Here is a 17,052-nt window from a genome sequence, read left to right as displayed (position 1 = left end):
AGTTCATTCGTGTTTGAACCTTCGTATCCTAATCCTAATTACAGTCGCCTTGCAGTTTTAATTACTATAAAATCACAAGCCATAAAATGAAGATATAATAAATTTTCATTGTTTTAATAGTTAAAAAATATCTAAAAAATAATTATATATATATATATATATCGTGCATTTAGAGCATGAAAAAGTCCCCAAAAGTGCATCATTTAAATAACAAATCAATTAATTACTCTGTAGATGGCAACACTTACTTTAAACAAACTATTAAAACAAAACAGAAAGCTTTCGCACATATAAAAAAAAATAGCTCCTGGTTACCAAGGTAATGCTGCCTTTGTCAGTCCATCACAGCTCCTAGTTACCAAGGTAATGCTGCTATCCACATAACCTAGAGAGGCACTTCGGAAATGATGGACTGACAAAGCTCGCTGGGAAAGCTATTTTGATAGACACTTTTATTGAAAACAAAAATCAATACTAAAGTACTTTTACTCAGAACATCACACGTGTGTCTATGCTTTTTACAAGACAAACACGCATGGGAGGACATGGAAGCTCAGACTGAATCACTAATGGCTTTAAATAGTTTAATGAAAACATAATTACACTAATTACTCACTAATAAAGTCTAAGTATGGCGAATATTTCTGTTATACTAAACTTTTAATTAATTTAAGTATTTTATACTTTTATTTGATCTAAAATATGTATCTAGAATATAGTAATCTTATTACGAGGTTAATTAGATTTTGTTAATGATACAGAGCACCAAGAAAATGCACTATGTAACATAACGCATTTCGAAAATTAATTTCTTCTTTACGTTTCTATTTTACATGACCTGCCATCTATTGACCATTATTAGAGTGTTTAAAAACATAACAGTGCAAAATAAAAAATAAAAAAACCAAACAACAACAACAACAACATGTAATTCATATCTATGAGGGTTTGGAATCGTAGCACATACAATTTTATTTAAAATTGTTAATTTAAAAAAGGGGAATAGGGATCGTAAAAAATACAGAAACAAGATAGCTAGCTTAAAGTGCAAATGCAGTCGCAAAAAAGTAAACAAACAAACTTACGGTTTGAGACATAAGATAAATAAAATATTGGGAATTTAAAAACTTGCAAATAGGGATAGTAAACAAGGTAAAGATACAAAGCTAGAGATACTGTAGACGTTATTTACTCAAGCTACAAATCTCTATTTTGATTCCATGCTGTTAACTAGAATTACATTTGGTGGAGTCAAAATAGGAATTTGTAGCTTGAATAAATAATGTCTGCAGTATCTCCAGCCTTGTAGGCTTTTACCTTGTTTACTGTTCCTATTTTCAGATTTTTAAGTTCCCAATTTATTATATATTTTGTGTTCAAACCGTAAGCTTATTATCTTACTATCTTGTAAGCTAACTACCTTGTTTCTATATATTTTTTACTATTCCTATTCTCCTTTTTAAATTAACAAGTTTTAATAATCTTGTTTCTTAATTTTTTTTATGTCCATCATAGACATAAATGTGTATAATAGCAATAATGTCCTATTTGAAACAATTTAATGAAATACGTAGTTGGTGTATGATGCTCTGTCGGGAAACAATGACAACCTTTGAAATGGCTTCACGAAGTTTGGATGGCTATTGCTCCCGATATCATTGACACAATGTGAATACTGCATGTATGATCACTATGATGCATTGTGATCAACATACCACATGTTATGTACATGCTTGTAAAATATATATATAGCTAGTATATTTATATCCTGTAGCTATATGAGGAGTCTGTAAACACTGGATTGGAAAGACTAATGAACTATACTGGAATGGTGCATGGACTGGATTTTGTAACCGCACGAGTTTTAAACATGCATGCGTATGCAATGCATATTGGCCAGTATTTATATCTATCTATATACTTTATAGGTTGTTTTTTCTAAGTTGTAAAATCGTATATATAGATAGCCATATATTTTTTTCAAGTTGCATAAATGCATGCATATATATTCAATGCAAATATTAGAAAATGTGTCATAATATAATAGCACATGTATACAAGTAAACATTTTTAATATTTCTTATAGTTGTTCCTTCCTTTTCTCTCCGCTGGCTATACTAAGACCATTCACGGTTTTGGTGCAGTTCGCTAGATTTCTTTTTAGAGCGACATTCTGCACACTTTACAAGGTCGAAAACGTGTTAATTAATAATTATCAGTTGATTATATTAATATAACTCCCTCTCCTTCGGCCTGGCATGGCCAGGTGGTTAAGGCGCTCGACTCGCAATCTGAAGGTCGCGGGTTCGAATCCCCGTCACACCAAACATGCTCGCCCTTTCAGCCGTGGGGGCGTTATAATGTGACGGTCAATCCCACTATTCGTTGGTAAAAGAGTAGCCCAAGTGGTGATGACTAGCTGCCTTCCCCCTAGTCTTACACTGCTAAATTAGGGACGGCTAGCGCAGATAGCCCTCGTGTAGCTTTGCGCGAAATTCAAAACAAACAAACAAACCCTCTCCTTCAATATCTGAAGGAATTTGGGTCGTGACACTTCTATGACCCTCTTCCACTCTAATGGTCCTAAACTCTGGCGGGCTGTTGCTGCTGCATACTTTATCTCAAACTAATTATTTTCTAAATAAAATGTATAGCTATAAAATTTCTGCCTGACTGTCACCTAGAATCGCCATCTCCTGTTTGCACTCCTTATAGTTAGTTTCAACGATGGCTACTCTATCTGAAGTATCTATAAAAATTCGCAATCAGACAGTGTGGGCTATAAATCGACATTTAGTTATTTGCTCTGTGTTACCCGTATATCGTATTCTCCGTCTCACTTGTTTCCAGCTTTCACTGACAACAGTTAGACGAAGTGTCAGTCCAACAGAGAGAGAAATATCCGAGTTGTGCCTACAGTCAATTGTGTTTAGCTGTCCAAGTCACCATAATCGTCTCTTAGTCATATGTTATTATCGGTCGAGTCTGTCATACTGTTTAAATGTGTGTCGTCAATGTTATATTTGTAAATAACTGGGAACCTCTGGCTTTGCTTATGGTCCTCACTGGACTACACAGCATTAGGTTGATCATCAATAGCTCACTTTCACCTAAATACTGTTTAATGTGTGTCCTCAGTGTTATATCTGTAAATAACTGGGAACTTCTGGCTTTGCTTATGGTCCTCACTAGACTACACAGCATTAGGTTGATCATCAATAGCTCACTCTCACCTAAATACTGTTTAAATGTGTGTCGTCAGTGTTATATTTGTAAATAACTGGGAACTTCTGGCTTTGCTTATGGTCCTCACTGGACTACACAGCATTAGGTTGATCATCAATAGCTCACTTTCACCTAAATACTGTTTAATGTGTGTCCTCAGTGTTATATCTGTAAATAACTGGGAACTTCTGGCTTTGCTTATGGTCCTCACTGGACTACACAGCATCAATAGCTCACTCTCACCTAAATACTGTTTAATTGTGTGTCCTCAGTGTTATATCTGTAAATAACTGGGAACTTCTGGCTTTGCTTATGGTCCTCACTAGACTACACAGAATTAGGTAGATCATCAATAGCTCACTTTCACCTAAATACTGTTTAATGTGTGTCCTCGGTGTTATATCTGTAAATAACTGGGAACTTCTGGCTTTGCTTATGGTCCTCACTGGACTACACAGCATCAATAGCTCACTCTCACCTAAATACTGAGATATCTTTTCACTACAATGATAACCCATACTTCTATTTCTTTATTAAACATGAATACGTCATACATATTTCATAAATGCATATGATGAAGTGCTGACTTAAGTGGTCTGCCTACATAGATTATAAGAATCTAGAAAACTAAATCACAAATACCGACCACAGCGAAATAATAAAACAGACTACCTAAACACAATCTATCAGTGATATCTCGAAAAGAGACGGTCAATTTGAATTTAAATGTCCGTTTGACATCCCTAGAACACAACCATCCAAAGTTTCTGATGGTCATAAAAGTAGTATAGCTCGTCTAAAACTTCTCCAATAGCATTAACAGAAGCTATGCTCAAAACCCCCAATACTACACCAGAATATAGAAATGTTCTTCGGATAATTAAGAAAACAAAGAACAGGTAAACAAAATCTTGGACAAAGGCAAATGTTTTGTTATTATGGAAGTTGCCACCTACAACAACAAAGTTATAGGTATTTTAAGCGACTTCAACACATCCTCGACTTCATCACGAAACCCAGTTTTTTATTTCAACGAAAATTTTTTATTTAATGAACAAAAGAGGATTGATTTCGTTATTTTAAAATTTTGGAAGCACACCGCGTTGTTACAGTCCACGTTATCGCGTCTGACCACACTGTATCAGAGAACCGTGCATTTTGACAATAGACCTTTAGCGTAGTTTCTAATCTCAAAATGCTCCGTTGTAAGGCTGTCATGTCCAAAGTACATCACTTTTCCCTGCTTCCTTTCATAAGCTACCTATTGTATGAGGACGTCGGTTTCACAGCGCCGGTTTCAACAGTCCAATCGCACAGAAATCCATAGGTGCTACGTCAAGTGACTTTACTGGCATTTCTTTGTATAAAATAGTATGAATACCCGATTCATTCTCGAGCTTCTTGATGTATATGACGGTTGAACAGGTATGTTGTGGAAGCAAACTGTGTATATGTAACTTGTGTTTCTTACCCAAATGGAGATCCTTCTTGATATTATGTTGCGTGCTGTTGACTGGGTCACGAGGACGGTTTTGGTCTCTGACTTCTGGCTTTGGCATTCGTGATTTCTTACGTGTTATAAGACGTCGCACTTTGCCTACTACGGTTGGGGAATGACTTGTTGCGGGTCTTTTTCTGGATGATCTTGGTGCCTGAAGTTTATTTGCAAATATTATTAAGTATAAGGGATCTCCCCGTCTTCGAAATTTTAAATCCCCGATCTGAACACACCTTTACGACCAGAGTATATGAATCTTTTGCATAAAAAAGTGGTGTGACGTACCCTTTCCAAAAGTGGTCAACTTTCGGCGGCATCACACTATCTTCGAAAGCCAAAGAATGTCAAAATGTAGCTCTGATACATCCCGTTCCATCATGAATTTATATTGACTGTGTTTATCACGTGACTTGCTGACTTGCATTTTCAAAATCATTTTAATATAACATATATTATATTATATGTTCATATATAACATATATATATATATATTCATTCCTCTGTATAATAACAGTCTATGTTTCCATATAGTCATCTATTTATTGTGCTAATTCTTTGTGTTGATAGTGGACAAAACCATTTAAATGACAAAATAGACAATATTTATAGTATTCATAGTGCTGTGGCCATATTCTTTGCTATATATATATTACATTTTTAGATTGGAATATCCCACAAAATACTCTATAGTATAGTATAGTATAGTACTGGAATGTATACAAACTTTATATTTTTGTCGAAGCTTGTATTCGTAATAATAATATGTGTTAGGTATTCATGTACATTTTATATTTGCACTATTTCTATGTTTCCTAAGTAGGAGAGGAAGTCATTAGAAGTTTGGAATATGTTTTTAATTTTTTTTCTTATCTTTGATTATCTTGCTTTGTTTAGATATGAGTCAATATTACCCAGCATGACTGAATGACTGGTGTTTGGATAAAAAAAAAAAGTTGCTGACACAAAAATGTCTATAGAATGCTGACATTTTTTTTTTGCCTTTATAAGTAAAATATTCTTAATTCATGATCTTTAGAATTTAATAATTAGTGTGCCACAATACTTATGTAGAATTCTGTCTTGCAGTTATTTTGTAAAAACAAATCCAGTAGGTAGATCAAAGGTTGGAAGAAAATTGAGAAAATATAATGTCACAGATCACGAGAGTGAACAGAGTCTGTGACCATCAGGTCTCATCACTGGCAATTCTATTGTATGTAATACTCTAGAAAGTCCAGTAAGCTCAGATGACACTTTCTTGTATACAATTCATGTTTATTAGAAAACATTTTCTCAAACATTATAATTTATGAAATCAATTCGATTGCATTTGTTCCCATAACACCTGAACATAAGAGTTTGTTTGTTGTTTTTACTTATGAAAGGTATGTTATGCATCTCTGCCCTTTGGGCTACAACTTATTTGGGTATTGTGAATTCTGCAATTTATTTGATAGGAATTCAATATCAATTCTAGGTATAAAACACATGTTCATTTGCTTTCTTCTCTTTCGTAGTAAGTCTGAAGGCTTATAACGCTAAAAATCGGGTTTAAATACCCTTGGTTGGTACAGCACAGATAGCCCTTATGTAGCTTTGTGCTTCATATCAACCTAAACTATGATAAGATTATACAAACTAAAAGGAGCCTGTTGTAAATTTTAATTTGAAGCTCAAAGTTGGCACAAATATTTGTAAGCGTGCAATTATGATAAATTATATTTATACAGCTAAAGTAATTACATTTACTCTCCTATAAAAATCACAGTTAAAAGAATTTAATATAAGTTGAATTAACATTTTGTGAGTAAAATATACTGCCATTTACAGTAAATTATATCTGAGCACCGTTTTTACATGTTACGGCGAACTGTAAAATTTACATTAAAACTACTGAAAACTGAGTAGATTTGGTTTGTTTGGAATTTAGCGCAAAGCTAGCCACACAGGGGTTATCTGAGCTAGCCGTCTCTAATTTAGTAGTGATAGACAAGAGGGAAGGCAGCTAGTCAATACCACCCACCGCTAACTCTTGGGCTAGCTGCTATTTTACCAATGAATAGTGGGATTGACCGTCACATTATAACAAATCAACACAGTATTAATTTTTACCATCTTGTGGTACTAATTTTTTCCTCTTGTGGTATACTAAATGCATATCACCTTCAAGTATTGAACCTTTTTATGTTACTAACATAAAATACCCGCGTTATACTGCGGTGTTGAAAGACTCTCTTGTGATTCACAGAAATCTCAATATACTCCATTATTCCCAATTACTTCTATAGCTACCACAAGTTAGGGCTCTACCCCGACAAGAAAAAACTTTAGAACATCCGCCAGTGGTACCTAAGCACGTATACTATGTTAGTGTGGGTGTAAACATGGCGGCACCAGTATCCCGGAGAGGGGGGGGGGACACAAAACTCTTAGATCCACATTATGTCTGGAAGAACTTCCGGGGGCGTTTTATACCCCTTTACATGGTATTATGTCATATAGATAAAACCATCCATCTCAAGTCCGCTTGTCAAGTTTGGTCCTGCTAGCTCCAGAACTATGAAAGAAGTTAGATGGGCATACAAAGCTACAAACTGAAGTAATGTGGGATGTAATTGAACTACCGTCTCCAAATGGTTACTCTTGACTTTCTATAATAGACCTTCACGGTTTCAAATTTTAAAAATATTGTCATTGTAAGATTTTTATAAAATCATGTTACTTTTTAGTGTGTTATTAGTTTCTACTTATGAATCGTTGACCGTAATGTGAGAAATTCATCTAACACTATATTACATTGCTTATCAACAACATATCATCTTGATACACGATAAGAATATAACATGACACAGTGACGTCACAATATATATCTAATAAAGTTATCATCGCTTTTATTAGCACTTATCGAAGTTTAAAGACAAAGGTAACTCGTCAGTACAATTTACCATGCCAATGTTAGTGTTCATGTACAAAATGTAAAGTTGCTAATTGTAGTTTGTTTTAGAGCAAAGCCACATTGGACTATCTGCTGTTTCCGTCGCGGAGAATCGAACCCCGAATTTTATTCACTTTATTCTTAATCTCGAAATGCTACTCGTTTAATTTATTTTAAGTTTCAAGAGAAAAACAACACAGTGTTACAAACAATTAAGTGCAATATATATTTCTTTAAGTTGTTCAAAATGTTTATTCTATATACAAAATGGTGCAATATCGTCACTTATGATTGCCTTTAGTTTGTGTACCAGTAATCATTGCCAAAAATTTCAGATTTTCACATTCTGTGTTTTTTATGCAGTTACATGTAGGTATATATGGATTTTTAGTGTTATTGTTTTTAAAAATCATTGTCCAGTACAGCTAATACAGTGTGGTGTTGTCATTAAAATGTCAAAACAGAGAGAATTAACACTCTTCGACAGTCAGATTCAAATCTTTACACTCCACTTCAAGACACTTGATGGTTATAAATAACTCTGCAGCTGGTACTTAAATATAAAGACTTAACATGGCCACGAAGAGACTTGCCTGTAGTATATGTTTTATTTTTTAGTCCCAAGGCCGCTTACGATCGTTGGGGTGCATTAGATGCTCATGCATCATCGGTAGTTCTGGGGCAGATGTACCCGGTTGTACTCATCTCCTCTCCAGGTAGCGCTCCTAATTTAGCAATGAAAAACTAGAGGGAAGACAGTTAGTCAACGCCACCCACCGCCAACTATTGGGCTACTCTTATAGTTGGATTAACCGTCATATTATAATGCCTCTACGGCTGAAAAGGAAAGCATGTTCAGCAAAGAGAATTCGAACGAATTCGCATCCTGCAGTTTGCGAGTCGAGCGCCCTGGCCATCAGACCATACGAGGGCCTACAGTTGATACACGTGCATAATTCGAACGAACCTGCATCTTCCAGTTTGCGAGTCGAGCGCCCTAGCCATCAGGCTATACCAGGATCTACAGTTGATATACGTGCATAATTCGAACGAACCTGCATCTTCCAGTTTGCGAGTCGAGCGCCCTAGCCATCAGGCCATACGAGGGCCTACAGTTGATACACGTGCATAATTCGAACGAACCTGCAATCTTCCAGTTTGCGAGTCGAGCGCCCTAACCATCAGGCCATACTAGGGCCTACAGTTGACACACGTGCATAATGTCTTCAAAGTTGTTGCTGAGGCTTATCCACAGTCAAGAATATTTGTAAGACAACGCTAGCTAGCTTACTGTTTTGTTGATATTAGTTAGTACAGTAGAACTAATGCTTCGTGAATCGTAAATAATTTGAAATGAAAGAGGCTAACATTTGCGGGCGAATGCAACATGTCTCCGCCACGCAATCCCAACAGAAAGGTCGTGAAAAACACAGAAAATTTGGGAACTGTCCATATCACTGCCTTTACCAAATCACATGTAAGTTGGTTGAATAGTTCACGAAAACCTCAAATTGGGCTTTCCCCGCTGAAAAACTGAGCAAAAGACAAAAATTCCAAAATTGTCTGTATCTCCGTTTGTAACCTGTAAAAAAAAAGTATCTTTGTACAAATTGGCTGAAATACGGCGGAGTAATTGTCAAAAAACTCTAACATTATGCTTTTTGTGGCATCTTGACAATTATTAAGAAAAGGTAAAATCTTCCATCTTTGTATGTATATGTATAGGATCTGTAAAAAATATATTTGTACCAAATTCCATGTAAATTGGTCAAAATATGGCCGAGTAATTGAACAAAACTCCAAAATTATGCTTTTTTATGGGTTCTGATCCCCCTAAAAATACCCGAAATGAGAAAATCAATTTTTTTTATGTCAATGTGTTGGACGCATGAAAATTTATATTTGTGGCTATTTGCATTTTGGCTGCTGTAAATATGAGAGCACAGGATCCTAAATATACATTTATGGGTTGTTTTACTATTGACCCCATAAAATCCTTTAAAAGGCCTAACTAACAAAATGAAAAAGGTTTCTGGCGTATCGGTTTCAAGATGTATGTGAAAAAAAGGAAACAATATTTTACCTAGTCTAGTTGTTTGTTATTAAGTGCAATACTGCACAATGGGCTTTCTGTGACGTGACCATCATAAGGATCGATCCCTGAATTCTAGTGTTATAAGCTTAAACTATCAAGCTTAACGTTGAAACACAAAGTAATCGTTAAAGAATCTGACCAATTGTACATACGGAATGTTCCTGCCAAACAACAAAAAAAAACATGAAGAATCTGAATAACGAATTAAAACCATAATGTAACACAAAGATTTAAATCACTGTTTGATTGTTTATAGATAAATACAAAGCTACACAATAGGCTATCTGTGCTGTGCCCACAATGGGTATCGAAAACCGGTTTTTAGCGTTATAAGTTTTGAGACCTCCCGCTGTGCCATTGAGGGGAGAGTGGGATTTCAATCAATGTTAATATTGTGAGAAAAACCTATATCCAGTGGATTTAGTGGGACCTAAGTACCGCTTCTGTATTTTGTGTGTGATTAAGCATATGTAACTGCAAAATAAACTATAATTCACCAACTGTAGTTACCACCTCTAACATACCTCTAAACTGTAATTCGCCAACTGTAGTTACCACTTCTAACACACCTCTAAACTGTAATTCACCAACTATAGTTACCATTTCCAACACACCTATAAGCTGTAATTCACCAACTGTAGTTACCACTTCTAACATACCTCTAAACTGTAATTCACCAACTGTAGTTACCATTTCCAACACACCTATAAACTGTAATTCACCAACTGTAGTTACCATTTCCAACATACTTATAAGCTGTAATTCACCAACTGTAGTTACCATTTCCAACATACCTTTAAACTGTAATTCACCAACTGTAGTTACTATTTCCAGCATGTATATAAACTGTAATTCACCAACTGTAGTTACCATTTCCAGCATGTCTATAAACTGTAATTCACAAACTGTGGTTACCATTTCCAGCATACCTATAAGCTGTAATTCACCAATTGTAGTTACTATTTCCAGCATGTATGTAAACTGTAATTCACAAACTGTAGTTACAATTTCCAGCATGTCTATAAACTGTAATTCACAAACTGTAGTTACCATTTCCAGCATACCTATAAGCTGTAATTCACCAACTGTAGTTACCATTTCCAGCATACCTATACTAAGAACAAGGAAAATAAAAAAGATCATGTACGTTCTGGGTTTCAGCCTTCTTGTTCATAAAGTTACATATACATTCAGCATTTCTAACATATGACGTACTTGTGCAAACAAACAGTAATGGAAATTGAACTATGTACGCGTGTTTGTTTTATATCAAGGCCACATATGCATTCAACATTAGTAATATATGACGTACTTGTGCAAACAAACATTATTGCAAAATTAGCTCTGTGTGTGTGTGTGTGTGTTCGTTTTATAGTAAAGCCACACTGGGCTATCTGTTATGTTCACGACATGGAATTAAACAATTGTCCCATCGGAGAACTAACTGTGTGTATATATATACCAACATATACATACATATTATATTTACGTTTCAACCTAGTATATTATATGTATTTTAAGAAATTGAAATATTATTCTAAGTGTTGAAATAGTTTATTGTCTATACTTTGCACAAATCTAGATACGACTTCAATAGTTACCAGAATGTAAGAAACGCCAAGACTAGAATGTCTTTTTTGTATGACTCTAAATGGATGCACAAGAATCAACAAATTAGAACCTATTCTATGACTACGAAACATTCTTCTCAAAATGTCAATGGTTTCAGATCAATATTTGTGAAAATATCGCTCTTACCTTGCACAGTTTCGTCCTACTATTGTTGGGTTAAACACTGTTAGTCTCCCACAAGTTTTCAAGCTCTATTATATTAGTTGAAAAATCGTCATCCATATATATATATATATATAATAAACTATATTATCAAACTGAAAGCAAGGAGTGGTTTTTCAAATTCTTCATGACCCTGGAATCATGTCAGGTAGAGTAAATTTAGTCATCTTTAACCAGCACGTGGCCTAACTAGCTCTATTATAGTGCTTGTTAATTGTAGTCGACGATGGCCTTGAAAGACTTAACTCCACAGGCTTATCATGTGTAACGTGTATATAAGTGTATGCCGTTACTAGGTTTTTTTCATTTATACCAAAACTGTAAGTCAACAGTGTCCTGTCAGGTGTATATGCGTGCGTGTCATTGTTTAAACACGCACGCCCAGTCACGTTCGTTTACCATCACGCAAAACTCTTTTGTGTGTGTCTTTTTTTAGAAGATTAGCTCGAGCTACAAGAAATGGGAAGGTGTTTTGTAGAATTCCTGATAATAAGCTTAAATAATTTCTTTAAATTATGGGTTGTTTTGGTTGCATTAGTCTTTAACAAAAATGTCCGCAAAGTATTTTTTTTATCATAGAACGTAATCGTTTCACAGTGATATGTTTACCCGAATTTCGTGGATAGGAACTGATAATAAAACGTTACCACGATGGCGGAAACTTTAGCGACTTCTCCCGTTAACAAAATCGCGTTTCATATTTGATAAAATATTTGAATAATCAGAGTAAACATGTATTTTTGGACTTGCAATCATATGTAGAATATCTGAGAAACACTATAGTTATAGTGCAATTTACAAATGTAAATAATCGAGTTTTCTAGCACTTTCTATTGTCATATTCGGAGTATTATAATGTATTTTCTGAGATTGATAGAAATTCTAGAAATTTCCATATGATTGTACGCCATAATTTGAAAAATAAAGGATGTACTAGTTAATCATTAAGTGAGTACTTACAGATGATAATAACGTACAAGACCTTAGAATAAAAAAAACTAATTCGCTGACGGATCAAATACAGGAGATTCATAATTGGCTTAAACCATTAAGTTTGAATCATAATAGTTATGCAATATAAGCTACATAAAGTTTTGGTGAATAAATATATGTTATATTGCCCTATACAGACACCTATTAGTTTTCTTTTTGGATTTGTTATTCACATTTTAAAATAACATACGGACAACAAGCCATTTGGTCCTTCAAGGCTTTCCCATGAGATGAAGTAAAAACTTAGTTTTAAAATAACATACGGACAACAAGGAGCCATTTGGTCCTTCAAGGCTTTCCCATGAGATGAAGTAAAAACTTAGTTTTAAAATAACATACGGACAACAAGGAGCCATTTGGTCCTACAAAGCTGTCCCATGAGATGAAGTAAAAACTTAAATTGCCCTTTATTTATGAATAAATTATCGATTCCACTTTTAAACTCTTGTAAAGTATCGACTTACTCTAGTACCGACAGCAACTCATTCCATAAGCCAAATTGTCTTAACTGGAGCCTAGCCTGTCCATTTCAAATCTTAAATTTATGCAAGTAACACAGTAACTATAAAGTACATTATTATGTACCATTAGCAATCTCTTTAAACGTATCCTGTACTAACAACAAAAATAGCCAGTAGCGTTAATAATATTTGGGTGGTTAAGTGAGTTTTGATGTTAAAGCATGCTATATAGTGTAATTATTTATCAGTTTTCAGGCGAGTGATATAAAGGCGAACAAAGTATAAATGTCAATCAACTGAATGAGAAATACATTTTCGGTTTGAGAGTACGCTTATATAGGTCACAGGGTACGGATAGTATTCACACATTTTAAACAATTTGGCTCTAATTTAATGTTAATACTTGCTGTCATTTTTACCCCGATAAACTTGATTACAGGTATCGTTTACTCTCACCTGTTCGTTATCCACGTTTAAAAGTGCTTTGGTATTGTTTTGTTATTTGTCTGTCTGAATTTTATTTGCTACTTGAGCGGGAATTATTTGTAACATGAACTCGTTTACATTTTATTTAGTTTGATTTCGTAGATAAGTAAAAAGAAGTTGTATAGTTCAGTTTTATCTCAAATTCTGAACTGTTGTGATTAGCTGCACTGAGTTTAGAAAGTTCAGTTTCAGTGACAAAGTTTGTGTGTTTTGTTACACATTTTATTTTTCACTTGCACTATTTCTATATTGTAGATGCTCGAATAAATGCCGCTTTTAGTTAGTATACTTCATAGTTAGCCATCATGCAACCACAGCATTCCCATCCCAAAATAAATACCGTGAGCATTTACAAACTTACAAAAATGGATAGTTATAAAATTCACAAAGAATCTTTAGGATACCAAAAAATATCAAAGCGAACAGTAATAACATAAAATATATTTATGTGGAGATAGTGCATCGGCCTAACAGGCTGAACATTAAGTAACCAAATTCATATGGATGATATAAGAAAAATAAAAAAAAAATGATTTTTGGTTTTATTTTATTTTCACATACTCGGGGGGGTAATTAATGAGATTGATATCCTGGCTGTTTACATTTCATGTAATGATTGGTACTCAAACATTATAAATTTACAGAAAAGACAGGAGACTAAAATATTAAGTTTTTAGAATTTAAAGCAGCAGGTGGCAATAACATTCATTAAAAGAAGTGATCGAATTAACAAACTCAAATGTTACAGTCTTTCAAAATAAATAGTAATAAAATGTTAAAGGCTTTTTTGAGAAAGTTGAGAAACTACGAAGAAAGTAGCATGGTCCTTACAAGTAAAGCTATAAATAATAGGCAAGTCAGAAGTCCACAATCTTGAGGTTCGAACACAATTTGTGCAGAAGAATAAAATGAACAGAGAGAGAGAGATTTGTTTGTTTGTTTTGAATTTCGCGCAAAGCTACACGAGGGCTATCTGCGCTAGCCGTTCCTAATTTAGCAGTGTAAGACTAGAGGGAAGGCAGCTAGTCATCACCACCCACCGCCAACTCTTGGGCTACTCTTTTACCAACGAATAGTTGGATTGACCATCACATTATAACGACCCCACGGCTGAAAGGGCGAGCATGTTTCGTGAGATGGGGATTCGAACCCGCGACCCGCAGATTGCGAGTCGAGCGCCCTAACCACCTGGCCATGCCGGGCCAACAGAGAGAGGGAAAGAAAAATTAAGCTAACACAAGTGAAAATCAGGTATTTAAATATCTTCCCATTAATGTATCTTAACTGACAATGTCACAACACACTGGCTGGTCTCACAAGACTTTAACAACTCTCTGTGGCTGTTGGAGTTAGTTGGTGGACAACTATATTCCACAAAGGACAGACAGAATTCTGATAATATTACACTTTTTTTTTGTCAGATGTATATCCAAGTGTGGTAATTCCATATTACTTACTTTGTGGAAAACATCATTATATATGAAAGATTAATTACTAGCTCATACCAACCTCTGATCCACCCCTTCACTTTGGTATAACCCACAATCCAGGAGAGAGATAGACGATATCATTGAATGAAGGGAGGGAGGGGTATAGGAAAGGCTTTATCTGCTGCATGATAAAATTTTGACATTCAAAATTAACATACAAGGAACTTACATCAAGGGAGGTTTTCGCAGGTAACATCACCCGATCTTCAATACCAAGCTAATCTTATGTCAGGCAGACGTGCACGTGTGTTCGCTTTCTTTTATGATATTTCACTAAATAATTTAGTGAATCTTCTTTCACCAGACTCTCTAGATTTTTTCTCACAACGGAAATAATGCTAACTGGCCTATTATTTCTAGTGAAATTCTTATCACCCCTTAATAGCATAGGAGTAACATTAGCAACTCCACAATCTTCAAGCACCCGTCTACTGTTTGTTTGTTCGTCCAAATAACAAGTAACATCCCATTGAACCCATAGATAATGAATACCTTAACAGTATCGCGTATTTGCTACGACCCCCATACTCCCAGTTGGTGAACCCTTGAGTTAGGGTATCCTATATCTGTAGTATGCACGGCGCAGCAGAAAGAATGACAGCTGCTGCTTTGTTCCTCTAATTTTTTACCCCATTTTGAGCACCAACTGTAATAGCATAATAACGTGTATACCAAATTCTCGGGAATGCATAAACCAAACGTTGCGTTATTTTTCGTTCACGTTAATCAGCTGCCTCAGTAGGTTTTTAACTGATAGCGGTTTCATTAAGTGCTTTATTTCCCTTAGTTTTATATGTTAAAGAAATTGAAAGTACCGAATGTACCCTTGTTGTCCGTACATAATGGAAAAACGTAAATTACACGTTAAAGCGCATAATTTGTAAACAATAAATATTAATGGACGAATTAGATGCCAGTACGAAAATTAATAAGTGATTTTGTGGCTCAATAATTATAGCCTTACCTCAGTAGTTAATAACAAAACCAGGCCCGGCATGGCCAAGTGGTTAAGGCGCTCGACTCGCAATGTGGGGGTCGCGGGTTCGAATCCCCATCACACCAAACATACTCGCCCTTTCAGCTGTGGGGGCGTTATAATGTAACGGTCAATCCCACTATTCGTTGGTAAAAGAGTAGCCCAAGTGGTGATGACTAGCTGCCTTCCCTCTAGTCTTACACTGCTGAATTAGGGACGGCTAGCGCAGATAGCCCTCGTGTAGCTTTGCGCGAAATCTATAACAAACAAAACCTAAAGAATATGTTATTTTAAACTGAAATGTCAGTGGCTTAAATTTAAAACATTTTCTATAGGAGACTATAATCCGGAACAACGTATTTTAAACTAAAAATATATTGTAAATGATAAAAGAATAACGTTGTTATTAAACACTAAGCCTGACATAACTAAACCTGCTCTAACTTACTAAGTTCTCGTGAAGATTAGAAACAAGAAGTGAATAATAAATACATTCATTGTCTGTTCGAAGGACGTGATGATTAAACGAACAATGTTTTTAAACGTACGTTGAATAATGCATAATACTGAACAATAAAACTGACCTGAGTTAAAAATATGTAGACGTTTAAGGGCTGCACACACACATAACGCCGAGCTGGATCAAATAATGCGTCACCAGTATATATATATATATAACTTGGCACTATAGTATAATCGATTACGATAGACAAACGGAAGCGGCTTCAGTCCTTCGAATATCGAAACGATCGTCTGCTGCGGGATTTGGAAGGGATAGAAGGCGCCACTGTCTTTATCTCACGAGGGAACAGAGAATGAAATTTAAAAGTGACTACATAAGATTAAGAGTCCTTTCTAAAACTAACTTATTATTTTTCGTAATAACATAAATATAAAGAAAGATGTATGCTACTCAGTAAAGTTAACTATGTACGTTTCATAATCTTAAACTTGTAATTTAATTGTATTTCGTTTATTTTATTGTATTCTCAGCCTTTGAGTAACCTTACACGAAATTCTGAAACAAACAAATCCTCGTGGTAAAGGTCATTGAGGAAAAAGATTCCTCCACAGACGTAGGAATATTCCTTCTACCAGA

General features: G+C 35.0%; 1 protein-coding gene across 1 annotated transcript in view; it reads right to left on the bottom strand.

Annotated features, from left to right (window-relative positions):
* The window catches only part of LOC106464952 (vinexin-like), a 214,069-nt gene extending 197,461 nt beyond the window's left edge, over positions 1-16,608 (bottom strand). Inside the window, exon 1 of the mRNA XM_022389279.1 lies at positions 16,538-16,608. The gene's annotated coding sequence lies outside the window, so the exon portion shown is untranslated. The remainder of the gene's footprint in view (positions 1-16,537) is intronic.
* Between the last annotated feature and the right edge of the window lie 444 nt (positions 16,609-17,052).

The sequence above is a fragment of the Limulus polyphemus genome, unplaced genomic scaffold (genome assembly GCF_000517525.1).
Source record: "Limulus polyphemus unplaced genomic scaffold, Limulus_polyphemus-2.1.2 Scaffold1, whole genome shotgun sequence".
Taxonomy (NCBI): Eukaryota; Metazoa; Arthropoda; class Merostomata; order Xiphosura; family Limulidae; genus Limulus; species Limulus polyphemus.
This window is presented reverse-complemented; position numbering and strand designations above follow the sequence as displayed.